This window comes from Ovis aries, chromosome 1, assembly GCF_016772045.2.
Source record: "Ovis aries strain OAR_USU_Benz2616 breed Rambouillet chromosome 1, ARS-UI_Ramb_v3.0, whole genome shotgun sequence".
NCBI classification, from domain to species: Eukaryota; Metazoa; Chordata; class Mammalia; order Artiodactyla; family Bovidae; genus Ovis; species Ovis aries.
In genome coordinates, this window is record NC_056054.1 from 236841680 (window position 1) to 236869457 (window position 27778).

At 39.7% G+C, this 27778-nt stretch overlaps 2 pseudogenes; both read right to left on the reverse strand.

Annotated features, from left to right (window-relative positions):
- Positions 1-7876: 7876 nt before the first annotated feature.
- LOC105605979 (arylacetamide deacetylase-like) lies at positions 7877-26274 on the reverse strand (annotated as a pseudogene).
- On the reverse strand, positions 13737-14330 carry LOC101122831 (S-adenosylmethionine decarboxylase proenzyme-like; annotated as a pseudogene).
- Positions 26275-27778: the final 1504 nt, after the last annotated feature.

Below are 27778 nucleotides of genomic sequence, written 5' to 3' on the forward strand. Positions count from 1 at the left end.
GAATTCTCCAGGAGAGTACTGGAGTGGGTATTCCAGGGGATCTTTTACAGCGGATCTTTTGACCCAAGGGTTGAACCGGGTTCTCCTGCATTACGGACGGTTTCTTTACCATTTGAGACACCAGGAAAGAGAGGAAAACAAAGGGATCCATAAAAAAATTTGATATATCTTTAATGATATCTTTATTATAGCTTTATTAAAAGTCAATCATATACAAATTGATCATCTTAATGGCTATGTAGTGACTGGAGTAATTTTGGAGTGAATAATGGAAAACTGCAGCACCCAAGCCTAAGCCAAGTCTTAGGTCCACTGTTGGGTAAACCCAGGAAAGATAATGCACTTTGTAAAATGAAAGGCACTGATGTAGACTTTGTAAGTCCAATTTCAAAAGTGCATTTCTCAGCTTAATATGTAACTTGCTATTTCAAATTCTATTTGGTTAATATATAACCTTGATTGGTAATATATAACCTCAATTGTTACATAACACCACTAAATAATATTGGAAATGAAGATGTCATAACGTGCACCCAAGCTAATTCTGCTGATTTATGTAAAATGTGTGATTCTGTTACTGTTCCACTTTCTAGAAAGGAAGAAAAAGAACTTGGATAACTACGTTGGTATGTGTTGTTAAGGGAATTTCTGTATAGAAGGTGGATAGTATAAAAGGAAAATTTTTAAATTACAGAACTACTTGCCCAGGAGAGAATCAAAACTTAATTCTCTGTTTAACACTTCTGAGGCTAATTTTCTTAAAGAACCATGAATTTAAGTAACCCTGACAGAATGTGGTCCACTGGAGAAAGGAATGGCAAACCACTTCAGTATTCTTGCCTTGAGAACCCCATGAACAGTGTGAAAAGGCAAAATGATAGGATTCTGAAAGAGGAACTCTCCAGGCTGGTAGGTGCCTGATATGCTATTGGAGGTCAGTGGAGAAATAACTCCAGAAAGAATGAAGGGATGGAGCCAAAGCAAAAACAATACCCAGCTGTGGATGTGACTGGTGATAGAAGCAAGGTCCGATGCTTAAAGAGCAATATTGCATAGGAGCCTGAAATGTTAGGTCCATGAATCAAGGCAAATTGGAAGTGGTCAAACAAGAGATGGCAAGAGTGAATGTCAACATTCTAGGAATCAGCAAACTAAAATGGACTGGAATGGGTGAATTTAACTCAAATGATCATTGTATCTACTACTGCAGGCAGGAATCCCTTAGAAGAAATGGAGTAGCCATCATGGTCAACAAAATACAGTACTTCGATGCAGTCTCAAAAATGACAGAATGATCTCTGTTCATTCCAAGGCAAACCATTCAATATAACAATAATCAAAGTTTATGCCCCAATGAGTAACAATGAAAAAGCTGAAGTTGAATGGTTCTATGAAGACCTACAAGACCTTTTAGAACTAACACCCAAAAAGATGTCCTTTTCATTATAGGGGACTGGAATGCAAAAGTAGGAAGTCAAGAAACACCTGGAGTAACAGGCAAATTTGGCCTTGGAATACGAAATGAAGCAGGGCAAAGGCTTCATTTGCCAAGAGAATGCACTGGTCATAGTAAATATCCTCATCCAACAACAAAAGAGAAGACTTGACACATGGACATCACCAGATGGTCAACACCAATATCAGATTGATTATATTCTTTGCAGCCAAAGATGGAGAAGCTCTATACAGTCAACCAAAATGACTGGGAACTGACTTTGGCTCAGATCATGAACTCCTTATTGCCAAATTCAGACTTAAATTGAAGAAAGTTGTGAAAACCACTAGACTATTCAGGTATGACCTAAATCAAAACCCTTATATACAGTGAAAGTGAGAAATAGATTTAAGGGCCTAGATCTGATAGGATGCCTGATGAACTATGGGCGGAGGTTTGTGACATTGTACAGGAGACAGGGATCAAGACCATCCCCATGGGAAAAAAAATGAAAAACAGAAAAATGGCTGTCTGGCGAGGCCTTACAAATAGCTGTGAAAAGAAGAGAAGTGAAAAGCAAAGGAGAAAAGGAAAGATAGAAGCATCTGAATGCAGAGTTCCAAAGAATAGCAAGGAGAGATAAGAAAGCCTTCCTCAGTGATCAATGCAAAACAATAGAGGAAAAGAACAGAATGGGAAAGACTAGAGATCTCTTCAAGAAAATTAGAGATACCAAGGGAACATTGGATGCAAAGATGGGCTCAATAAAGGACAAAAATGGTATGGACCTAATAGAAACAGAAGATATTAAGAAGAGGTGGCAAGAATACACAGAAAACTGTACAAAAAAAGAGCTTCACGACCCCAATAATCACGATGCTGTGATTACTCACCTAGAGCCAGACATCCTGGAATGTGAAGTCAAGTGGGCCTTAGAAAGCATCACTACGAACAAAGCTAGTGGAGGTGATGGAATTCCAGTTGAGCTATTTCAAATCCTGAAAGATGATGCTGTGAAAGTGCTACACTCAATATGCCAGCAAATTTGGAAAACCCAGCAGTGGCCACAGGACGGGAAAAGGTCAGTTTTCATTCCAATCCTAAAGGAAGGCAATGCCAAAGAATGCTCAAACTACTGCACAATTGCACACATGTCACACACTAGTAAAGTGATGCTCAAAATTCTCCAAGCCAGGCTTCAGCAATACATGAACCATGAACTTCCAGATGTTCAAGCTAATTTTAGAAAAGGCAGAGGAACCAGAGATCAAATTGTCAACATCTGCTGGATGATGGAAAAAGCAAGAGAGTTCCAGAAGAACATCTATTTCAGCTTTATTGACTATGCCAAAGCCTTTGACTGTGTGGATCATAATAAACTGTGGAGAATTCTGAAAGAGATGGGAATACCAGACTACCTGACCTGCCTCTTGAGAAATCTGTATGCAGGTCAGGAAGCAATAGTTCGAACTGGACATGGAACAACAGACTGGTTCCAAATAGGAAAAGGAGTACATCCAGGCTGTATACTGTCACCCTGCTTGTTTAGCTTCTATGCAGAGTACATCATGAGAAATGCTGGGCTGGAAGAAGCACAAGCTGGAATCAAGATTTCCAGGAGAAATATCAATAACCTCAGATATGCAGATAACACCACCCTTATGGCAGAAAGTGAAAAGGAACTAAAAAGCCTCTTGATGAAAGTGAAGTGGAGAGTGAAAAACTTGGCTTAAAGCTCAACATTTAGAAAACTTAGATCATGGCATCTAGTCCTATCACTTCACGGCAAACAGATGGGGAAACAGTGGAAACAGTTGTAGACTGTATTTTTTGTGCTCCAAAATCACTGTAGATGGTGATTGCAGCCATGAAACTAAAAGATGCTTACTCCTTGGAAATAAAGTTATAACCAACATAGATAGTATATTGAAAAGTAGAGACATTAATTTGCCAACAAAGGTCCTTCTAGTCAAGGCTATGGTTTTTCCTGTGGTCATGTATGGATGTGAGAGTTGGACTGTGAAGAAGGCTGAGCACCAAAGAATTGATGCTTTTGAATTGTGGTGTTGGAAAAGACCCTTGAGAGTCTCTTGGACTGCAAGGAGATCCAACAAGTCCATTCTAAAGGAGATCAGTCCTGTGTGTTCATTGGAAGGACTGATGCTATAGCGGTAACTCCAATATTTTGGCCACCTGATGTGAAGAGTTGACTCATTGGAAAAGACCCTGATGCTGGGAGGGATTGGGGGCAGGAGGAGAAGGGGACGACAGAGGATGAGATGACTGGATGGCATCACCAAATCGATGGACATGAGTTCGAGTGAACTCTGGGAGTTGGTGATGGACAGGGAGGCCTGGCGTGCTGCAATTCATGGGGTCTCAAAGAGTCGGTCACGACTGTGCGACTGAACTGAACTGACTGACTGACGCAAATTTAACTAGAAATTCTTTCCTGTCAATTGATCAAGGGGCCTTGCACACTGACCTATGGACTCATCAGTACTACGTAAACACCTGCATTTCAGTTCTTAATGACCATAATCATTGTGGAATATGCCCTTTCTCTCTTTAGTTCTTAGAAATGTCTGCTTTTCCTCCTCTGAAAATCACTCACTGAATTTCTTACCTGGTATGTGTTCTCTGCCTGGCAATTAACTCAGTGTCAAAACAAAAACAAACAAATTTTCATATAGTTGTTGTTTTATTATTTGACAACAGGGAGAAGGCCTTGGACAGGATGAAAGAGCAGGTTAAGACTCAGGGTGAAATGTTTAAAGATCAACTATTACACTTCTCTATCTGCCTCTGTCTCTTTCTTCTACTTTGTTCTACAGTTTCTCTCTTAAAATACATACTTTAATTTTTAAAACATCCAGGTGAATTTAGTAATAAGTCACAGTAATAGTATAAGTAATAAAATTTGTGAACAATATCTTGCCTATCAAAAAGCAAACCTTTCTCAGATTAAAACAGATACATGAAAACTAAATTTTTGCATTAACATGCTATTAATTAAAAATAAATTCTTGAGGAAAATTCATAACATTTTTCATGGTGGAAGAACCAGTTTACATTCCTTCCAACATGGGATTGGGCTTCCCTTTTCTCAACATCTTCACATTTCTCTCATGGCTTTTTAAAAAATCACCATCTGAACTGGTGTGCGGTGATATCTCACTATTTGAATTGTTGTTTCCCTGATGGTTAGTCATATTGAGTACATTTTCATGTACTTGTTGATCATTTTGATGGAAGAAATTTTCATATTCTGTGATATGCATAAGTCATCCTGGATTATACATGGTTTGGCTTGAACTTTCTGCCAAGTAGAGCAATCTGTCTTACGGCCTGTCAAACATCCATCTGTTTTAACCAATTAAAAAAAAAAGAATGCAGTCACCAGATTGTTTAGGATGTCCAAATTTGAAGGTAGAGATAAAGGCTCCCCTTCCTATGTCACTAATGGTAGTACTACTGAAGATGAGGTTTTCTTCCCAAACGCCAATGTTGTGCTGTCTTCCTACGTGCATGCTATTCTGTCTCTTTTGAAACCTTGAAGGAATGTACCAGTCATGTTTGATGTCTGTTCTTTGTTCTGACAAGATATAAAACTGTGGTTCAGGCATCCAAAATCGGGCCAGGTGGCCATTGTACATGTGGTTTTGGACGTGTTCCTGCATCATTGAAAGTTGAACTTTCTGAACTGTATAAAATTAAAGGAAAACAATGGTCATCCTCAGAACATCATCTGCTAGTGTTACTGAACATAGATTGAAGTCTGCTTCCCCAACACATAGCAAAGTCAATCAACTGACCCTGGATTGTGGTAAAGGAAAGTACAGCACTTACTGCATGGTGCCAAGCAAGGAGATCTCTACTCTTTCTCATTCTATTGTTTTCCTCTATTTCTTTGCACTGATCACTGAAGAAGACTTTCTTATCTCTTCTTGCTATTCTTTGGAACTCTGCATTCAAATGGGTATATGTTTCCTTTTCTTCTTTGCTTTTCACTTCTCTTCTTTTCAAAGCTATTTGTAAGGCTTCCTCAGAGATCTATTTTGCTTTTTTGCATTTCTTTTTCTTGGAGATAGTCTTGATCCCTGTCTCCTGTACAATGTCACAAACCTCCACCCATAGTTCATCAGGCACTCTGTCTATCAGATCTAGTCCCTTGAATCTATTTCTCACTTCTATTGTATAATCATAAGGGATTTAATTTAGGTCATACCTGAATGGTCTAGTGGTTTTCCCTACTTTCTTCAATTTAAGTCTGAATTTTACAATAAGGAGTTCATGATCTGAGCCACAGTCAGCTCCCAGTCTTGTTTTAGTCGACTCTATAGAGCTTCTCCATCTTTGGCTGCAAAGACTATAATCAATCTGGTTTCAGTGTTGATCCTCTGATGAAGTCCATGTGTCGAATCTTCTCTTTTGTTGTTGGAAGAGGGTGTTTGCTATGACCAGTGAGTTCTCTTGGAAAAACTCTATTAGCCTTTGCCCTGCTTCATTCTGTACTCAAAGGCCAGATTTGGTTGTTACTCCAGGTGTTTCTTGACTTCCTACTTTTGCATTCCAGTCCCCTGTAATGAAAAGGACATTTTTTGGGGGTATTAGTTCCAGAAGGTCTTACAGGTCTTCATAGAACCATTCAATTTCTGCTTCTTCAGCATTACTGGCTGGGGCATAGACTTGGATTACTGTGATATTGAATGATTTGCCTAAAAGATGCTTGTTCCTTGGAAGAAAAGTTATGACCAACCTAGAGAGCATATTCAAAAGCAGAGACATTACTTTACCAACAAAGGTCCATCTAGTCAAGCCTATGATTTTTCCGGTAGTCACGTAAGGATGTGAGAGTTGGACTATAAAGAAAGCTGAACGCCAAAGAATTGATGCTTTTGAACTGTGGTGTTGGAGAAGACCCTTGAGAGTCCCTTGGATTGCAAGGAGATCCAACCAGTCTATCCTAAAGATAAATCAGCCTTAAATGTTCATTAGAAGGACTTATGTTAACGCTTAAACTCCTTACTCTGGTCACCTGATGTGAAGAACTGACTCATTTGAAAAGACCTGATGCTGGGAAAGATTGAAGGTGGGAGGAGAAGGGGATGACAGAGGATGAGACTGTTGGATTTCATCACTGAATCAATGGACATGAGTATGTGTAAGTTCCAGGAGTTGGTGATGGACAGGGAGGCTTGGTGTGCTGCAGTCCATGGGGTCACAAAGAGTGGAACATGACTGAGTGACTGAACTGAACTGAAGCAAGGAGAATGAGCAGTCAATACTCAAAATACTTGAAATCCCTAATGACTTTCAGGGAAGGGTTTTTAAAGGCAACATTAATGGTGTGGGTTGCAGGGTGCCTGATAAGACTTTGAATCTTTTTTCTGATTGGTTTTTGGCTGAGAGAGATACTTGGATCAACATCATCAACCTTGTGGTACTAACCAGTCTGAGGTTTATGTACTTGTGGTTAACAGTTTCCTAGTGTGGGAGTCTGGTGTCTGTAAAAACAATTTAGGAGGAACTTTCCTGAGGTCCATTGTCTAAGACTCTGAACTCCCAGTACTGGGCACCCAGGTTCAATCTAGTCAGAGAACTAGAGCCCATATGCTATACCTTAACCCTGGTGCCAGCAAATAAATACACACATATTTTTAAAAAAGCAACTTAGAAGTGTTTCAGACAGGGTTATCGTGTTCTGGGAGGCATGTTATCATGTTCTATATCCCTGCTATAAGGCTGATCTATTTTCTAAAGTGTTACTAGTTTCTGGCGCAACAGCTATTCTTTGTTGCTACATGTTCACATTTTCCAAATCATTACCTTTTGAAAACTGGAGTTTAATTGCTTTACAACATTTTATTTTTTACAACTTAGTTTTACAACTAAGATTCATTTTGCAACTAAGTGAATCATCTATACGTATACATATATCCTCTCCCTCTTGAGTTTCCCTACCACCCACCCCATCTGACCCCTCTAGGTCACTACAGAGCCCCAAGCTACGTTCCTTGTGCTATACAGGAGGTTCCCATAAATGTCAGGCCTGTGCTCCCAATTTGTCTCACCCTTCCCTTCCTCCCTCTGTGTCCACATGTGCATTCTCTATGTCTAAATCTCTATTCCTGCCCTGCAAACAAAGGTTCTCAAAGACCTTTATCAAAATAATAGGCTTGGTAATAGATTGAAACGAATGATACAGTGTTGGTCTTGTGGGCTGGCGGGGGGAATTCACACATGAAAGGACTTTGTGCTGTGTTCTTTGTTGTGCATTTCTACCCCACCTGACAGATCTTTGCATTGATGCTTTCTCCTTCTCTTTAGCAGAGAGCAGAGGAGTCATGATGGCAGTTGATAAAAATGAGGGGTTTTATTTACAAAGTCGTTTGCTAACTGTCATGTACCTTCATGCATATGGAGCACAATTAAGAGTCTCTAATTGGAATAAAGATCTGTTCTTAAAAAGAGAGAAAGAAAAAGTAATGAAAAGTAAAAAAGGCAATAAAGTATTGTATGCCATTATGGACTTCATCTCTGGAGTACAAAACTTAACCTTGCAGATTAAACAACCAAATAAACTGAATAAAGGGGGGAAAAACTTACAATCGTATTAATTTATGTAGCATCCATATTAGACAAAATTCAGCAATTATTTTCTTGTCCCAGTGAAACTTAAAAACCTGAAGAAGATGAGAATATACACACTGGTAAAAAGCAACTTCAAAGTACAGACCTAATATCAAACACTTAAATAGTAGATGATATCAAATAATTAAAATCTGAACACTGGAAAAAACAAAAAAATATCCTTTCTCACCACTCTTTCTTTCCCTAACATTATACTGGAGGTCCTAGGTAGTGCAATAAGATAAGAAAGATGCATAAAAATTAAGCAGATTTTTAAGGACAATTATTCACAAATGGCAGGATTATCTACATAGAAAGTCATAAATACTTCATTGAGAAGTTTTAGAACTACTAAGCAAATTAAAGCAAGGTATTGAGATATAAGATCTCTATATAAAAGCAATTGTGCTTCTATATTCCTGATATCAATAAGAAGAAAATGAAAATTACAAATAAAGTATTGCAATTTGTAACAGCCTGAAATATGAAATAAGAAGAGAAGAAAGTGAAGTCGCTCAGTCTTGTCTGACACTTTGCGACCCCATGGATGGTGGCTTGCCAGGCTCCTCTGTCTACGGGATTTTCCAGGGAAGAATACTGGAGTGTGTTGCTATTTCCTTCTCCAGAGTATCTTTCCAACACAGGGAACGAACCCCGTTCTCCTGCAATGCAGGCAGACTCTTTACCATCTGAGCCACCATGGAAGCAGGGAATATGAAATCAGCTCAGTTCAGTTCAGTCACTCAGTCGTGACCAACTCTTTGCCACCCCATGGACTGCAGCATGTCAAGCTTCCCTGTCCATCACCAACTCCTAGAATTCACTCAAACTCATGTCTATTGAGTCAGTGATGCCATCCAACCATCTCATCCTCTGTTGCCCCCTTCTCTCCTGCCTTCAATCTTTCCCAGCATCAGGGTCTTTTCAAATGAGTCAGTTTGTTGCACCAGGTGGCCAAAGTATTGGAGTTTCAGCTTCAGCATCAGTTCTTCCAATGAATATTCAGGACTCATTTCCTTTAGAATGGACTTGATCTCTTCACAGTCCAAGGAACTCTCAAGGGTCTTCTCCAAACCACAGTTGAAAAGTATCAATTCTTTGGCACTCAGCTTTCTTTATAGTCCAGCTCTCACATCCACACATGACTACTGGAAAAACCATAGCCTTGACTAGACAGACTTTTGTTGGTAAAGTAATGTCTCTGCTTTTTAATATGCTATCTAGGTTGGTCATAACTTTTCTTACAAGGAGCAAGTGTCTTTTAATTTCATGGCTACAGTTACCATCTGCAATGATTCTGGAGCCCCAAAAAATAAAGTCTCTTTCTCTTTCCACTGTTTCCCCATCTATTTGCCAAGAAGTGATGGGACTGGATACCATGATCTTAGTTTTCTGAATGTTGAGCTTTAAGCCAACTTTTCACTCTCCTTTTCACTTTCATCAAGAGGCTTTTTAGTTATTCTTTGCTTTATGCCGTATGGGTGGTGTCATCTGCATATCTGAGGTTATTGATATTTCTCCCAGCAATCTTGATTCCAGCTTGTTCTTCATCCAGCCCAGTGTTTCTCATGATGTACTTTGCATAGAAGTTAAATAAGCAGGGTGACAATATACAGCTTGATGTACTCCTTTTCCTATTTGGAACCAGTGTGTTCCATGTCCAGTTCTAACTGTTGCTTCCTGACCTGCATACAGATTTCTCAAGAGGCAGATCAGGTGGTCTGGTATTCCCATCTCTTTCAGAATTTTCTACAATTTGTTGTGATCCACACAGTCAAAGGCTTTTGCATAGTCAATAAAGCAGAACTAGATGCTTTTCTGGAACTCTCTTGATTTTTCAATGATCCGATGAATGTTCACAATTTTATCTCTTGTTCCTCTGCCTTTTCTAAAACCAGTTTTTTAAAATCTAGAATTTCATGGTTCATGTACTGTTGAAGCCTGGCTTGGATAATTTTGAGCATTACTTTACTAGCATGCGAGATGAGTGCAATTGTGTGGTAGTTTGAGCATTCTTTGGCATTGCCTTTCTTTGCGACTGGAATGAAAATTGACCTTTCCCAGTCCTGTGGCCAGTGCTGAGTGTTCCAAATTTGCTGGCATATTGAGTGCAGCGTTTTCACAGCATCATCTTTTCTTCATAGAGATGCTTCCTAAGGTCCACTTCTCTTCGCATTCCAGGATGTCTGGCCTAGGTGAGTTATCATATCATTGTGATTATCTGGGTCATGATCTTTTTGTATAGTTCTTCTGTGTATTTTTGACACCTGTTCTTAATATCTTCTGCTTCTGTTAGAATGTTCAAACTACAACACAATTACCCTCATCTCACATGCTAGCAAAGTAATGCTCAAAATCCTCCAAGCCAGGCTTCGACAGTACATGAACCAAGAACTTCCAGATGTTCAAGCTGTATTTAGAAAAGGCAGAGAAACCAGAGATCAAATTGCAAACATTTGTTGGGTCATAGAGGAAGCAAGAGAGTTCCAGAAAAACATATACTTCTGCTTTATTGAGTACACCAAAGCCTTTGACTGTGTGGACCACAAAAAACTGTGGAAAATTCTTCAAGAGGTGGGAATTCCAGACCACCTTACCTGCCTCCTGAGAAATCTGTATGTAGGTCAAGAAGCAACATGGACATGAACATGGAACAACAGACTGGTTTCAAATCAGGGAAGGAGTATGTCAAGCTGTATATAGTCACCTTGCTCATCTAACTTACATGAGAGTACATCATGTGCAATGCCAGGCTGGATGAAGCACAAGCTGGAATCAAGATTGCCAAGAGAAATATCAATAACCTCAGATATTCAGATGACACTATCCTCATGGCAGAAAGCGAAGAAGAACTAAAGAGCCTCTTAATGAAAGTGAAAGAAGAGAGTGAAAATGTTGGCTTGAAACTCAACATTCAGAAAACTAAGATCATGGCATCTGGTCCCATCACTTCATGGCAAATAGATGGAGAAACAATGGAAATAGTGACAGGCTTTTTTTTTTTTGGACCCGAAAATCACTGCAGATGGTAACTGCAGCCATGAAATTAAAAGACACTTGCTCCTTGGAAGAAAAGTTATGACCAACCTAGACAGCAAATGAAAAAACAGAGACATACTTTGTTAACAAGGTCCATCTAGTCAAAGCTATGGGTTTTCTAGTAGTAATGGATGTGAGATTTGGACTATAAAGAAAGCTGAGTGCCGAGGAATTGATGCTTTTGAACTGTGGTGTTGGAGAAGACCTTTGAGAGTTCCTTGGACTGCAAGGAGATCCAGTCAGTGAAATCTAAAGGAAATGAGTCCTGAATATTCATTGGAAGGACCGATGCTGAAGCTCCAACACTTTGGCCACCTGATGCAAAGAACTGACTCATTGGAAAAGACCCTGATGCTTGGAAAGAGTGAAGGCAAGAGAAGAAGGGGATGACAGAGGATGAGATGGTTGAATGGCATCACCAGCTCCATGGACATGAGTTTGAGTAAGCTCTGGGAGTTGGTGATTGACAGGGAAGTCTGGCATGTGGCAGTCCATGGGGGTCACAAAGAGTCGGACACAAGTGAATGACTAGGCTTAGGTAAAAATTTTAGAGAATATACATAATAATAATACAAGCACATATTTCTTCTAGCTGAAATAACATTTATCAAACAAGGAAAATGAAAGGAATGTAAGAAACCTAGACTTTTTAAAATGATAAAAATAGCAGACTGGAGAAGGAAATGGCAACCCACTACAGTATTCTTGCCTGGAAAATTCCATGGACAGAGGAGCCTTGTAGGCTACAGTCCATGGGGTTGCAAAGAGTTGGACATGACTGAACAACTTCACTTCGCTTACCTGGCAATCCAGTGGATAACATTCCACACTTCCAGTGCAAGGGGTGAGTGTTCGATCTCTGGTTGGGACTAAAGGAACTAAATCCCCCATGCCGTTTGGCATGGCCTAAAAAAAAATAATAACAGAAAAATAAAATAATATATTCTGAGAAACAAAAATGAGTGAATCCACTCTGAGACTAATGTATAAAAAACATCCATTGACAATAACAACAATTACATGCATGCGGATTTAGGAAGACTGATCTATAAAACACACATTCTTACTGTGAATTTTTTGCAGGCTTTTCCTACAACACTAGGGTTTATGTTTTTCTATATTGATCAGATTTTTACTACAGGTTTTCATGTAGCCAATTAATATACTGATTGACTGCAATTCTGAAGTCAAGTAACATACATGAGGCCATACTCTCTTAAGACATCATATTAACAAGTGATGACAGAGGTAAACCACACAACTTGTGGTTATCATCTAGCAAAGGTGAAGTGTCACATCTAGAATCCCTGGATATTTTTTAGCCAGCTCTGAACTACCATGAGTTGGAGTCTTGTAAATGTGACATTTCCTAAACGTCTCAGGGAGCAAAGAACTCCAACTAACAAATTTGAACAGATGGCTTGATTCCAGAGGCATGAGTTGTTTGGAAAGCATTGCTTTCTTAACTGATCTATCTGTAGTAATATATTCACTCCAGAATCTGACAATGAATGATTTTGACAGAACTGGTTAATGTGCATTTTCTCAATATGATGGTAAACCGAAATGAAAATTCTGAACAGGATATATTAAAGATGAAACCTTGAGTTTGATCTTGACATCTGGATCTTCTAAGAGCTGAACGATATTAGGATATGTTGATTGTATAAGTCATTTTAATGGGAAATAAAACACAATGCAGAAAAGGCATTCTTAAATTTAAAAATCCTTAAATATATAACATAATTTGCATAGTTGGTAAAAGAATAAAAATATTAATATCAAGTAAATTTTAGTAATAGATGTCCATAGACTAAATATAAATTAAAATTTTCAAAACAAAAATAATCAGTACTCTCCTCATAAACCTTGTTAAAGGATCTTTTATTATAATATGAATTGCATATTTATGTAACCTGCAGGTGTTTGATCCTCTTTTTCATCAGTAAGACTATTTTAAATACCTAAGTATGTCATCAAACATTGTGATGGGAAGGAGACAGCTCTCATACTGAAGAGATGTTTGATCTTGGAAGAATATAAGCAATGTGAAACTTTAATTTTTAAATTTTTTTTCAGTACTGCTCTATCTTTTCTAGGTCTAGTCCTTATCTTTCCAGGAACAGTAAAATTTTATCATTTTCTTCTAGGCTAATTTTCCTGCAATGTGCTTCTGAGCACATTGCGACAAAATGATTATTCTACCAGCCATAAGATATGTATCTAGTAACCCATGTTTTTTTCTTTTTTGTTGCACAGTAATGTTTGGATAAATTAAAATTTTCAGACTTTCAAAAGGTTTTTACAAACACTACCAACTTTGTCTTGGATATGCCTGAAGTACTGGCCTATTTAAGAGAAGGCAAACTGATTATCACACTGAAAAATAGTATTGCTCACTCATCATTCAGAGTACTGACCAGGACTTCAGGTACAATTTGGTAGCGGTAGTGTGCATCCAATTTTCAAGAGAAAACTTTCAGTAACTACCCAATAAGAATGATGTTTCTTCTAAGTGTTTTTGTTTGCATACTTTTTTTCAAAGTTAGGAAATTCTCTTCTATTCACCATTTCTTATTTGTTTCATATTTATAGATGCTGAGTATTATCTGTAAACAGTTCACACTTATTAAGATAACTGTATGATTTTCTTCTTTAAATTGACTGCTGGGTAAAGCTCACTCATCAGAACTTCCAGGGTTTGATCTGGCTGATTGAATACCCAACTCTCTGGGAAATCCAAAGTATACAAAGTACCAATAGTCAGAATTCATGTGTCCCATACAATATGCTGTTCTATTTGGGACTGCATTAAGAAAGTCTATTTTTCCCTGGAAATTCCTGTGGGGTATACCCTTGGTGAGACAACTTCATGAAATTCTTATGAGAATAAAAGAAGCTTTAAATTAAGCCAAATCCACTGTAATCTCTAGCAAATTTCAACAAGGGAATCAGTGCTTTCAGCCAGAGGATGGTACCATATGTCTTCAAAATGAAACAGTCTCTTAGAGGCAAACATACTACTCTCACTGAGTACCTAACGTTCCTGCTTATAAGTTTCTGTTACATGATTGAATATTGCACAGTCCTCAAAAATATGACCCACTCTGATTCTGGTATGGTGAAAAGATCCCCAGATGCTTGGTTTGTGTTGGGTTGCTGCATGGAGAAGCAAACTTTCAGTAGTTTCTTGGTTTTCCTCCAAAAAATGTGCAGCTTTCATAACCATGAGACTAGTGACCCACTAACAACCACAGAAAATCAACTACATTAAATCTCTTTTCCCACAGATGACGCCGCCACTGCAGATTGTTCCAGCTGTGTTAGTAAAGTTCAGGTTCATTTTTTGCCATAGCTTTACGTTAACTTTTTTTAAAAAAGGATTAATAAAAATTTCCTAGCTTTTTTTTTTTTTTTTCCTTTGGTGTGTGAGGGAACCTGAACATGAGTTTGTTGGGAATAGAGGCAGATGGAGCTGTCTCTTGTGGTCCACTGTTTCCCTCTGAGAGAGAGTACAGCAAGTGTTAGCTAACATCGTGGACCATACTGTGAGAGCCCTTTCCTGTCTTTCTGGTCCTCCATCTGGGGTTAATGTTCTTCTGCCTGAAATCATCCTCTTTAAAACTCCAAAGTGACAGTAGGCTGGTAGTGAATTCTCTTTAATTTTATTTGTAAATATATGTCCTCATTTTGTCCTCAGATTAGAAAGATACATTCATATTAGTCTTTTCCTCCATATGTTTAAATGTCTATTTTCATTTTGTATTTTCTTTTAATCTAGCTGTTCAGTATTACAATTTTTCTGGTCTGTCTTCCAGTGTCTAAATTGTATTGCAGTCAATATAATAACAAATATCTACATTGTAAAACCAAGAGTGAACCATGAACTTTGGATGATGATGATGTGTAAATATAAGTTCATCAACTGAAACAAATGAATCACTCTGGGTGGGGATGTTGATAATGAAGGAGGCTATGTATGTGTGGCAGAGGGTAGTCTGGAAATTTTTATCTTCCCTATTTTGCCATGAATCGAAAACTGCTCTACAAATAATCTTAAAGTCTATATTAAATGCTTAACTTTGAAGGTTAATACTTTTATATATTGAAGCTTTATTTCTTTATTTTTTGAATAATCTATAATTTACAGCTTCTTCCATGAGCATATTTCTAAGTTTTTAAAAATATTTTTATTTCTATTAAACAGATTCTACTAAAACATTTTTTCTAAGGATAATGATATCTGAATCTGGGTGATTTTTCCCCCAGTAACTAGTTCTTACTTTCCTCATTATATATCTGCTTATATTAGCTTTCTATTGATTATTGAAATGAAAAATTAATTTTTGGAATAAATTGAGACCTAGGATCAGGTTGCCTTCTCTCAGTGATGATCTGTATTTGTTTCTAGTAAGATACATATTATAGTAAGGCAATGGCACCCCACTCCAGTACTCTTGCCTGGAAAATCCCATGGGTAGAGGAGCCTGGTAGGCTGCAGTCCATGGGGTCACTAAGAGTCAGACACGACTGAGCGACTTCCCTTTCCCTTTTCACTTCCATGCATTGGAGAAGGAAATGGCAACCCACTCCAGTGTTCTTGCCTGGAGAATCCCAGGGACGAGGGAGCCTGGGGGGCTGCGGTCTATGGGATCGCACAGAGTCGGACACAACTGAAGCAACCTAGCAGCAGCAGCTGCTAAGTATTCTGAATATATAATATTCTGAATATACTCAGATTAAATAAAATACTTTGATTTCCTAATTATAGTTATTGCTATAATTTATTGATTTTCTTTCTTAAAAATGCTTATATACTATACAGAAAATTGTATCAGCATTTTACAAAAGTATTAGAGTATAAAATTGTTCACCTCAGTGTTCCTCAAAATAAGTAAAAGAAAAAATACTGACAGATTGTATTTATAATTTAGAAGTAAGAATCAAAAATTTTTAATAAAAGATAAAAGAAAACCTAATAAGTAAAAATGCTGGGCATCTTACCTGCTGGGTCAGTCTTGCAGCTAAATTCCCTCTAGTACTGTCTCCAGAGATACAAATTCTTCTAGGATTTACACATCTTTCAAGAATTTTGGGGTATAAAAATCATTTTAATGCAGTTTACACATCTTCAAATTGAACTGGAAAATGGCACTTTGGGGCTAGTCTGTAGCTGTAGACAGAAAAACAATCACTGATTTATTTACCATTAAATTTTTTTAATGTTTTATTTAATTTTTATTTTCTTTTGGGGTGCCCCAGGTGGTGCAAGCAGTAAAGAACCTGTCTGCCAATGCAGGAGACATAAGACACCCAGGTTTGATCCCTGGGTCGGGATGATCCCCCAGAGAAGGGCAAGGCAACCGACTCAAGTATTCTTGCCTGGAGAATCCTATGGACAGAGGAACCTGGCTACAAGTCCTTGGGGTCACAAAGACTCAGACATGACTAAAGTGACTTAGCATGCACATAGTTGATTTACATATTAGTTTCTAGTGTATAGTAAAGTGGTTCGGTTGAACATATGTCCATTCTTTTCCAGATTGTTTTGCCATATAGATTATTACAAAAGAATATACAGAATATTGAGTAAAGTTCCCTGTACCATAACCATTGATTCTTGGTCATATACTAAAATAAGGCAGGCACTTCTGATCCACAATCAAAAGTAAAATTTTGTTTTTATGAACAGGACATTTGTTGAAAAATGTATTTTTCTTAATCATAAAATGTGACTGGCGATCTCTGAATATCATTTTTATAATCAAAATTTAGTGTTTGATCAATTTGGTTCAATTTTGGGGGAAAACTTTGTAGCTGCTATCTTTTGTTGGCAACAAATATTTAAGGAATGACTAGTTTTGGTAATTCCCATACTGTTTTTTAAAAAATCAGACATTATTACTACTTGTTTCTCCACAGTTATTTTTCCAACTTTATAAAATTATTCCAATTTGACATAATCTTTATTGCATTAGTTCATTAATTCTTTATTTTCTAAGGTTTAAGTAGCTTCTCACAGAGAGTATATTCTATAGAAAATTAAACCTTTTTCCTATTCTTTCTAAAGAGTGCTCTAAAAAGGACTTTAAGATAGATTCTGTCTTACCTTTCATAGTTAACATGGTAAAAGTTGCTTTATTCAGTGGATTACTAGCTTCTAGGCACCATTCCAAGCACTGTTATAGGTATTACAGCATTTAATCCCAATATAAATGATGAGTTTTGCAAATTATTAATATTTAAAGTTCTCATCCTTTAAAATATCACACAGTTACCAACTTGAAGGATCTACATTCAATTCCAGTCCTCTGGCCCCAAAGTCCACCTTCTTCACTTCAGTTCAGTCGTTCAGCTGTGTCCGACTCTTTGTGATCCCATGAATCGCAGCACGCCAGGCCTCCCTGTCCATCACCAACTCCTGGAGTTCACTCAGACTCATGTCCATAGAGTTGGTGACGCCATCCAGCCATCTCATCCTCTGTCGTCCCCTTCTCCTCCTGCCCTCAATCCCTCCCAGCATCAGGGTCTTTTCCAATGAGTCAACTCTTCACATCAGGTGGCCAAAGTACTGGAGTTAACAACTTTAGCATCAGTCCTTCTAAAGAACACCCAGGACTGATCTCCTTTAGAATGGACTGGTTGGATCTCCTTGCAGTCCAAGGGACTCTCAAGAGTCTTCTCCAACACCACAGTTCAAAAGCATCAATTCTTCAGCACTCAGCTTTCTTCACAGTCCAACTCTCACATCCATACATGACCACTGGAAAAACCATAGCCTTGACTAGATGGACCTTGTTGGCAAAGTAATGTCTCTGCTTTTAAATATGCTATCTAGGTTGGTCATAACTTTCCTTCCAAGGAGTAAGGGTCTTTTAATTTCATGGCTGCAATCACCATCTGCAGTGATTTTGGAGCCCCCAAAAATAAAGTCTGACACTGCTTCCACTGCTTCCAGAAATAGCTCATCTATTTCCCATGAAGTGATGGGACCAGATGCCATGATCTTCGTTTTCTGAATGTTGAGCTTTAAGCCAACTTTTTCACTCTCCTCTTTCACTTTCATCAAGAGGCTTTTTAGTCCCTCTTCACTTGCTGCCATAAGTGTGGTGTTATCTGCATATCTGACGTTATTGATATTTCTCCTGGCAATCTTGATTCCAGCTTGTGTTTCTTCCAGCCCAGCGTTTCTCATAATGTACTTTACATAGAAGTTAAATAAGTAGGGTGACAATATACAGCCTTGACGTACTCCTTTCCCTATTTGGAACCAGTCTGTTGTTCCATGTCCAGTTCTAACTGTTGCTTCCAGACCTGCATACAGGTTTCTCAAGAGGCAGGTCAGGTGGTCTGGTATTCCCATCTCTTGAAGAATTTTCCAGAGTTTATTGTGATCCACACAGTCAAAGGCTTTGGCATAGTCAATAAAGCAGAAATAGATGTTTTTATGCAACTCTCTTACTTTTTCCATGATCCAGTGGATCTTGGCAATTTGATCTCTGGTTCCTCTGCCTTTTCTAAAACCAGCTTGAACATCTGGAAGTTCATGGTTCACTTATTGCTGAAGCCTGGCTTGGAGAATTTTGAGCATTACTTTCCTAGCGTGTGAGATGAGTGCAATTGTGCGGTAATTTGAGCATTCTTTGGCATTGCCTTTCTTTGGGATTGCAATGAAAACTGACCTTTTCCAATCCTGTGGCCACTGCTCAGTTTTCCAAATTTGCTGGCATATTGAGTGTAGCACTGTCACAGCATCATCTTTCAGGATTTGAAATAGCTCAACTGGAATTCCATCACCTCCACTAGCTTTGTTCATAGTGATGCTTTCTAAGGGCCACTTGACTTCACATTCCAGGATGTCTGGCTCTAGGTGAGTGATCACACTGTCGTGATTATCTTGGTCATGAAGATCGTTTTTGTACAGTTCTGTGTATTCTTGCCATTTCTTCTTAATATCTTCTGCTCTGTTAGGTCCATACCATTTCTGTCCTTTATTGAGCCCATCTTTGTATGAAATGTTACCTTGGTATCTCTAATTTTCTTGAAGAGATCTCTAGTCTTTCCTATGACAGACCTAGAGTCTGTCATACAGAATGAGGTAAGTCAGAAAGCGAAATTCAAATATCAAATATTAACTCATATATGTGGAAGCAGAAAAATGGTATAGATGACTCAATGTGCTAGGCAGAAATACAGATGCAGATATAGAGAACAGATATGTGGACACAAGTGGGAAATGGGAGTATTGGATGCACTGGGAGATTAGGATTGACATATATACACTATCATGTGTAACGCAGATAGTTAGTGGGAACCTGTTGTATAACATAGGGAGCTCAGCTCAGTGCTCTGTGTCCCAGAGTAGTGAGTGAAGTGGGGGTTAGTCCAAGAGGGAGAAGATATATGAATACATATAGCTGATTCACTTAGCTGTACAGCAGAAACTAACACAACATTGTCAAGCAATTATACCCCAATAAAGACAAAACAACAAAAGGTGTTTCTAGTTCCTTGGCCCAATGACTATTCTTTCTTACTATATGTTCACAGTTTCCTAACTATTAATTTTGAAGGAGATGTTTGATACTCAGGTGAGGTCTGAAGCAAAGCTTTATACTTTAAGAGAGAGGGAACACAGGGAGTTGGATAGCTGAGATGTCCTCAAAAGATTCCACTCACTTTCATTAGCAGCTACCAGTTTCAATCCTATGGTCTCAAGGTCTCCACTTGTAATTATGCAACCATTTCAGACTCCATTCAATTCTTGCTTAACAAGCACCCTTACTTTTTGACAGCCTCCAATCCTAATTCTTGACAAAGAATTTTATAACTTTGCAGTTTTTCCTATATAAGTCTCTCCCATTTTATACTGTGGTGGAGCATAATTCAAGTGCTTCTCAAAATACAGATTTGTGATATAGCTCTCCTGAGCTATATTATCAGTTTGGCTCAAGTAAAACTCTTTTCTATTTCTATTGTAGAGTGTTGATTATTTCCAGTAACAATTTGTATGCCCCCTTTGAAAAATGTCTAATCAAATACTTTTGAAAAATGTCTAACCAAATACTTTTCTTTCAAAAGAAAGCTTTTTTTAAAAAAAAATTGAGTTGCATGAGTTATTTGTGTATTTTGGATATTAACTCTGTATTAGAGAGTCATCTGCAAATATTTTCTCCCATTTCACAGGTTGCCTCTTCATTTTGTTGATGATTTCCTTTGTTGTGCAGAAACTTTTTAGTGTGATGCAGTCTCACTTTTATTATTATTATTGCTGCACTTATTTAGGTGTCAAATCCAAAAAATCATTGCCAAGACCAATGTTAGGATATCTGCACACCCATATTTATTGCAGCATTATTTACAGTAGTGAAGTATGGACATGACTCTTACCAAGCAAGGATTTGCTGCCCAACCTGCATAGAAACCAATAGTATGGTAATGGCTTCTGAGAAAAGAAAAAGCTCTATTGTCAGGGTGAAGGGCAAGGACATAGGCAAAGTTCAAATCTGTCTCCACAATTCAGGGTTCAGGGCAAAATTTAAAAGGCTAGAGTGAACAAGCTCATATGCACAAATGCTTATGGGGCAGGTTTTGATTAGGTTTTGGAATGTGACCATTTATGGTAAGGATGGTAAAGGGGCTTCAGCATTGAATCTTTTTGGAAAATAGACTCTTTGCTTCTGAAGGGATTCTAACATTCAGGTTCCAGTCACATCTTAGTTCTTTGATTTGATACTGCGTGCGTGCGTGTGTGTGTGTGTGTGTGTGTGTGTGTGTGTGTGTGTGTGTGTGTAGGTGGGAAATAGTCAGGGTAATTTAGTTACAGTTGTTACTTGAGGTAAAAAATTTCTATATTGTGCATGTTTTGGCTGCATGACTTGTAGTTCTGTTGTCTTTAGGAAACAACAGAGTATCTTGGTAGAAACAGGATAAGGCTAACTTGGGCTGCTTTTTTTGTTACACAACCTCAGCTCAGTTCAGTGGCTCAGTCGTCTCCAACTCTTTGTGACCCCATGGGCTGCAGCATGCCAGGCTTCCCTGTCCAACACCAACTCCTGGAACTTACTCAAATTCATGTCCATTGAGCCAGTGATGCCAAAAAACCATCTCATCCTCTGTCGTTCACTTTTTCTCCTGACTTCAATCTTTCCCAGTATCAGGGTCTTTTCCAATGAGCCACTTCTTCCAATCAGGTGACAAAAGTATTGGAGTTTCAGCTTCAGCATCAGTCCTTCCAATAAATATTCAGCACTGATTTCCTTTAGGTTTGAGTGGTTTGAACTCCTTGCAGTCCAAGGGTCTTCTCCAACGTGAAAGTTCAAAGCATCAATTCTTCAACGCTCAATTTTCTTTATGGTCCAACACTCATATCCATATATGACTACTGGAAAAACCATAGCTTTGACTACCTTTGTCAGTACAGTAATGTCTCTGCTTTTTAATATGCTGTCTAGGTTTATCATAGCTTTTCTTCTAAGGAGCAAGTGTCTTTTGATTTCATGGCTGCAGTCACCATCTGCAGTGATTTTGGAGCCTCTGAAAATAAAGTCTGTCACTGTCTCTGAAAGGTTGTTGTTGAATCACGATGCCGGGATTCTTGGCCCCCGGAGGAGAAGAATTCAATCCAGGGCCAGAGACAAGGCTTGATCGCTCAGAGCTTCTGTGTAATAAAGTTTTATTAAAGTATAAAGGAGATAGAGAAAGCTTCTGACATAGGCATCAGAAGGGGGTAGAACGAGTACCCACTTGCTAGTGTTAGCAATGCAGTTATATACTCTCCAGTAAATCAAAAGAATGTCTGGAGGTTGTAAAGACCTCATCAGACCTACTCCCAAGTTTACATTGTAAGATAATGGAATTAGCCAGAAGGTTTAATCCAGAGACTGTCCTCAGGCAGAACACATAATACGTTGTTGTTATATAATCCTTGTAAAGAGCAGGTCTAGGCTCAGAGGTTAAAGCGTCTGCCTGTAATGCGGGAGACCTGAGTTTGATCCCTGGGTCAGGAAGATCCCCTGGAGAAGGAAATGGCAACCCACTCCAGGATTCTTGCCTGGAGAATCCCATAGTGGGCTACAGTCCATGGGGTTGCAAAGAGTCGGACACAACTGAGCAACTGCACTTCACTTCACTTCACTTCAGCCAGAAGGTTTAATCCAGAGACTGTCCTCAGGCAGAATATATAATACATTGTTGTTATATAATCCTAAGGAATGTAGAGAAGGAAAAAAAGTTTGTCCTTTCTTCCTCCTTGAGAATTCCAGACCCCTCTCTCCTTGGGGACACCTAGACTTCTTATCAACCTGCTTAGGAAATGACTCTCTCATTCCCCCTTTTCTTTTAGGAGAATTATGTTGCCTAGGGAAAAGGGGCATCATTCTGGTTCCATAACTGCTTCCCAGCTGAGAAGGGGCATTGTCCCTAAATTGGCGAGGCAACATATTCTCCTAATCCTCATATTGAGGATATCTGATCCAGGGGCCCCAAATAGTAGTTGGAGGAAGGTGCAGCAGTAGCAGGAGTTTGAGCAACCATTTGTAAGTTAAAAGCTTTCATGCGGCTAGAAACAAATCCAGTTACACAGTTACAGATGTAAGGCAACATAGTCATTAAAACAAGTTAAAATCAAAATTAAAAGTCACATTATGTCCATAGTTAAAGTGCAACGTGTTGCACCAGTCCATTTTAGGGTTGGTAGATGTCATCAGATGAAGAAGAGGCATCGCATGTGATTGTTGTCGAAGGTATTCACAGACTTGGAGAAAGTCCTTTTCTTGGAGATGTCCACCACGGGAAGCCTTCCACTGATGAAGAGAATCCTTATAACCCCCTTAGCCTGTTCACTACGACAGAGAAAAGCCTCAATCCATCCTGTAAAAGTATCTACCCAAACTTGTAAGCAAGAATATCCATTAGCTTTTGGCATATGAGTAAAATCAATTTCCCAGTCCTCTCCAGGATACTTCCCACTTCATTATAATCCAGAAGGGGAGAGATTTTGTCTGTCATCCAAATATTAACCTTAGAATTTAAGATTCCACTCACATGAGAAGTCAGTACAGTAAGGTTTCATCCTTTAATTATTTTTAAAGTTTCAGGTGCTAATAAAGCCGCTGCCCCAATTACTCTTAGGCAGTGGGGCCACCCACGTGAAATTACATCTAATTCTCTGCTTAGATAAGCAATAGGTTGCTGGTGAGGCCCTCGGGGTTGTGTCAAAACTCAGAACGCCATACCTTTCCTTTCAGTGGCAAACAAATTAAATTCTGACCCTGTGGGCAAGCTCAGAGCTGGAGCTTGCAGGAGAGCAGTTTGAAGAACCTTAAAAGCCTTTTGAGCTTCTGGTGACCAAACCAGTTTGTCAGTTTGGGCCTGCTGAGTTTCAGCTATAAGTTTATATAAAGGCCGGGCAAGTTCCCCATAAGCCGGAATCCAAATGCGACAGTAACCTGTGATTCCCCAAAATCCTCTCAATTGTCTTAAAGTCATAGGTAGGGGATGATTTAGTATAGGCTTAATTCTCTCCGGGCCTATAGCCCTAGTCCCTTCTGATATGATTAGGCCCAGATGTCTAACTGATTGTTGACACAGCTGAGCCTTTTCTCTTGATGCCTTGTAACCACAGCCTGCCAGAAAGTTTAAGAAATCTTCTGAGGCTCGCAAACAAGCTTCCTCTGTCTCAGCACAGAGCAAAATATCCTCTACATATTGTAACACCACCACTTCAGAGCTATTAATGTTTTGTAGATCCCGTGACAAACTTTGTCCGAATAAGTGAGGACTGTCATGAAATCCCTGGGGCAAAACTGTCTAGGTTAACTGAGAAGCTGGCTGCGTAGGGTCTTCAAAGGCAAATAAAATTGACTTTCCTCTGCCAAAGGCACTGAATAGAAGGCATCTTTTAAATCAATTACTGAGAAATATTTGGCTCATTCAGGAATTTCAGACAATAGAGTATAAGGATTAGGCACCAAGGGGTGTAAAGGAACTACAGCCTCATTTATTATATGTAAATCTTGAACTAGTCTCCATTTACCATTTGATTTCTTTATACCCAAAATAGGAGTGTAGTCCCTGTTCCTTTAAATTTTCAATGATGGGTTTTAACCCTTCCTTAACCTCAGGTTTCAGAGGACCCTGCCTTTTATGTGGAAATAAGTGTGGGTCTTTGAGCTTGACAACTACAGGAACAGCATTTTGTGCTCGACCCACAGATTTTCCATCAGCCCATATACTCTAGGATTTACATTTTGTTCAACTAAAGGAAGAGAAAGGGAGGGCTCCATATTCATAAAAACAGAGGCATGGACCTTGCTCAGTATATCCCTCCCCAAAAGGGGTAAGGGAGATTCTGGCAGGATCAGAAACTCGTGTGAAAATAGCACAGAATCCCAGTTGCGAGATAAAGAATAACTGAAATAATATCTTTTGGCTCGTCCAGACAGTCCCATTACGGAAGCGGATTGGGAAGAAAGTGGGCCAGGGGCTTCAGTAAGCAGAGTAAGTTGCCCCAGCATCTAAAAGGAAATCGACGGATTGGCCCCCCGCAATTATTAAGACGCGGGGTTCCTCAGGTGTAATTAGGGCCGGAGCTTGTGTGGGGACCCCCAGGCACCTTCAGTCCTGATTGTCTTGAGAGTCCGACCCCGGAGACCTACGCCTCTGAGGGTAGTCTCTCTTCCAGTGTGGTCCTTTGCAGACCGGACATGGAGCCAGGGGCAGCTTAGGTGCCTGAGGGCAATCCCGCTTGAGGTGCCCCTCCTTTCCACAGCAATAGCAAGCCTATCCCTTTTCACCTGGGTCCCTCTGGGCATTTTTCTCCAGCTGCTTAAGAGCATTTTTCATAGCCATTGTGAAGGTTTCCAGTTTCCTTTGTCTTTCTTTGCCTTTCTTTCTTTTCCTCATATTCCCTACCATAATAGACCATCTGAGCCAGTTGTAACAGAGTATCTAAAGACTGATTTGGTCCATACGCCCATTTTTTAGCTTATGGCTGATATCTGGAGCTGAGTGATAAATCTATCTTTTAAGATCACTTTTCCTTCTTCACTTTCGGGATCAATCAGTGAATCTGTGAAGAGCTTCTCTTAGTCTATCTAGGAATTTACTAGGAGCTTCCTTCTCCTCCTGTTCTATGTCTGCCAATTTGCTATAGTTTAAAGGCTTAGAATGTGCCTGCCTGAGTCCTTCAAGGATGCATCTGACAAAATGACTCTGATCCCATCTTCCTTTAGCTGTGTTGTAGTCCCAGTCTGGTTCTATAGTTGGGACCGCCTGATTGCCAGTGGGGAGGGCCGCTATCTAGTCCTCCCTCTTCCCTACTGATTCATTACCAAGCCATTCATCTCTATAAGCAACTGCTTTTCCCAAAACTCGAGTCTTTGAGTCGGGAGTCAGCATTTGTCCCAAGATATACATCACATCTTTCCAAGTAAGGTCATAAAGCAGAGTAACACCTTTAAAAGCTGGGTCCTCTGGTCTCCCAGATCCTCCTTGATTCTTTGTATTTCTTGATAAGAAAAAGGCTTATTAACTCTCATAGACTGATTATTTCTCCTGGTGGGTGTTTCATAAAGAGGCAACAGCTTGCGTGGCTGTTCCTCAGTCTCTCTGGCTGCTCTGCACATATGATCCCAGGGATAGACTGGAGAAACATGTTTGGTTTTTTTTTTCTCTTTGTCTCCTGTCCTCCATCTCATCTCTTACTTCGATGGTCTGAGTTTCTACTGAAACCAGAGTAGTCTGAGGTCGTACTGAGACAGGAGTTGTTTGGACCTCCACTTGGGCACTTTGAATCTCAGTTTGGGTTTCCATTGAGACCAAAGCGGTTTGAATCTCAGTTTGGATTTCCACTGAGACCAAAGTAGTTTGAATCTCAGTTTGGGTTTCCACTGAGTCAAAGCAGCTGTTCTGAGGGGGGGTTTTCTGGCTTTCAGTTAGCTCAGCTTGGAACCCCGGGTACAGGGGCAAAGTAGGAGGACAGGAGGGAGCTGAAGGTTTCACGCCCAAATCTATACCCTTAGGACATAAGTCTGGCATATTTTGCAGAGAGAAAAAGGACAACACATATGCTGCTTCTACCCATTTCCCTTGTTCCTTACAGAACCGGTCTAATTGTAAAACAGTATTATACTTAAGAGACCCTCCAACCGGCCACTGTTCGCCATCCTCCAGTGGATACCGTGGCCATGCAGTATCACATAGGAAGACAAGATGTGTCTTCTTTAAGCCCTGGGGATCGAATCTACCCCAGTTTTTCAAGATACAGTTCAAAGGAGTGATGCTGGATTGTTAGCTCCCATCTGTAAGAGAAAAAAAGCGACTAGGGCCATTTTTCTACCGGAGGCTTCCCTCCCTGCTCTAGATGGGGGTGTAGACAGACTTTACACCAAAAGCTTTTCCTTCCTGGTCAGACTTAGTCTGTCCCTCACCGACGCAGGCGCCGTCTCAACCTTCCCGGTTCTACCACCGAGATGGGGTGGGGATGTACCAGGGGTAGACCTGATAACATCTCTATCTGATGTCCAGCTCTTCACCTTTAACCGTGCTTGCCTCTGATGCCACCCGGGGTGCAATCAGATTAACCTTCCAGAATGCCTCCCAAGCTAAGACCACTGGGGGAAATGTTCATCACCTGAGTGCCTGTGCATGACCCTGAGTATATTCCTGACCACAATAAGACCGATATGAACATAAAGCTGAGATGTTCTTTTCAAGCATCACCACACCAGTATGAGAGCCTCCCCTGGTCTGCTAACAACCAGCGTTACCAAAGGAAAAAACCCATTGCAGTCCCAATCTGAGTAACCTTTAACCTCAGAGATGTTCTTGGGGCTAAAGCTCCATCTAGCTTCCAAACTTTCGATTCCTAGCGAGGCTAGGCGCTTTCTTGACTACCAGTCCAAGTTTGCCACAGTACACAGTAACAGTATAGATCACAAGTCCCTTGAAAGTCTATGATCCGATACATTAGGTTAGTACTTCTAATTCCCAAGGAGTTATGAAATGGTCAAAGAGACTGAAAGATTTGACCGAGAAAGGAGAGTTCGGTCCACATGCTTTGCCCATTTCTGGTCTGTTCCCAAAAGAGACATTGGGTGCCTCTTGGCCTTGGCAGGTCGGTAGAAACCCCAGACAGGTTTTTGCCATAAGCCATATGAGATCACCTTGGAACTGCAGAGCAGGGCTTCTCACTTGCTTCGCACAGGGCATGTCATTCATTCACACAAGCACACCGTAGAGTTAGTAAAGCACAGCAGAAAACGTGTTTGCTAAGAGAACAAAGAACTAGAGCTTCAAGCATCCTTACCTTGTCTTGAAGGATCCCGGACGAGCCCCCAAGATGAAAGGTTGTTGTTGAATCACGACACCGGGATTCTTGGCCCCCGGAGGAGAAGAATTCAATCCAGGGCCAGAGACAAGGCTTGATCGCTCAGAGCTTCTGTGTAATAAAGTTTTATTAAAGTATAAAGGAGATAGAGAAAGCTTCTGACATAGGCATCAGAAGGGGGTAGAACGAGTACCCACTTGCTAATGTTAGCAATGCAGTTATATACTCTCCAGTAAATCAAAAGAATGTCTGGAGGTTGTAAAGACCTCATCAGACCTACTCCCAAGTTTACATTGTAAGATAACGGAATTAGCCAGAAGGTTTAATCCAGAGACTGTCCT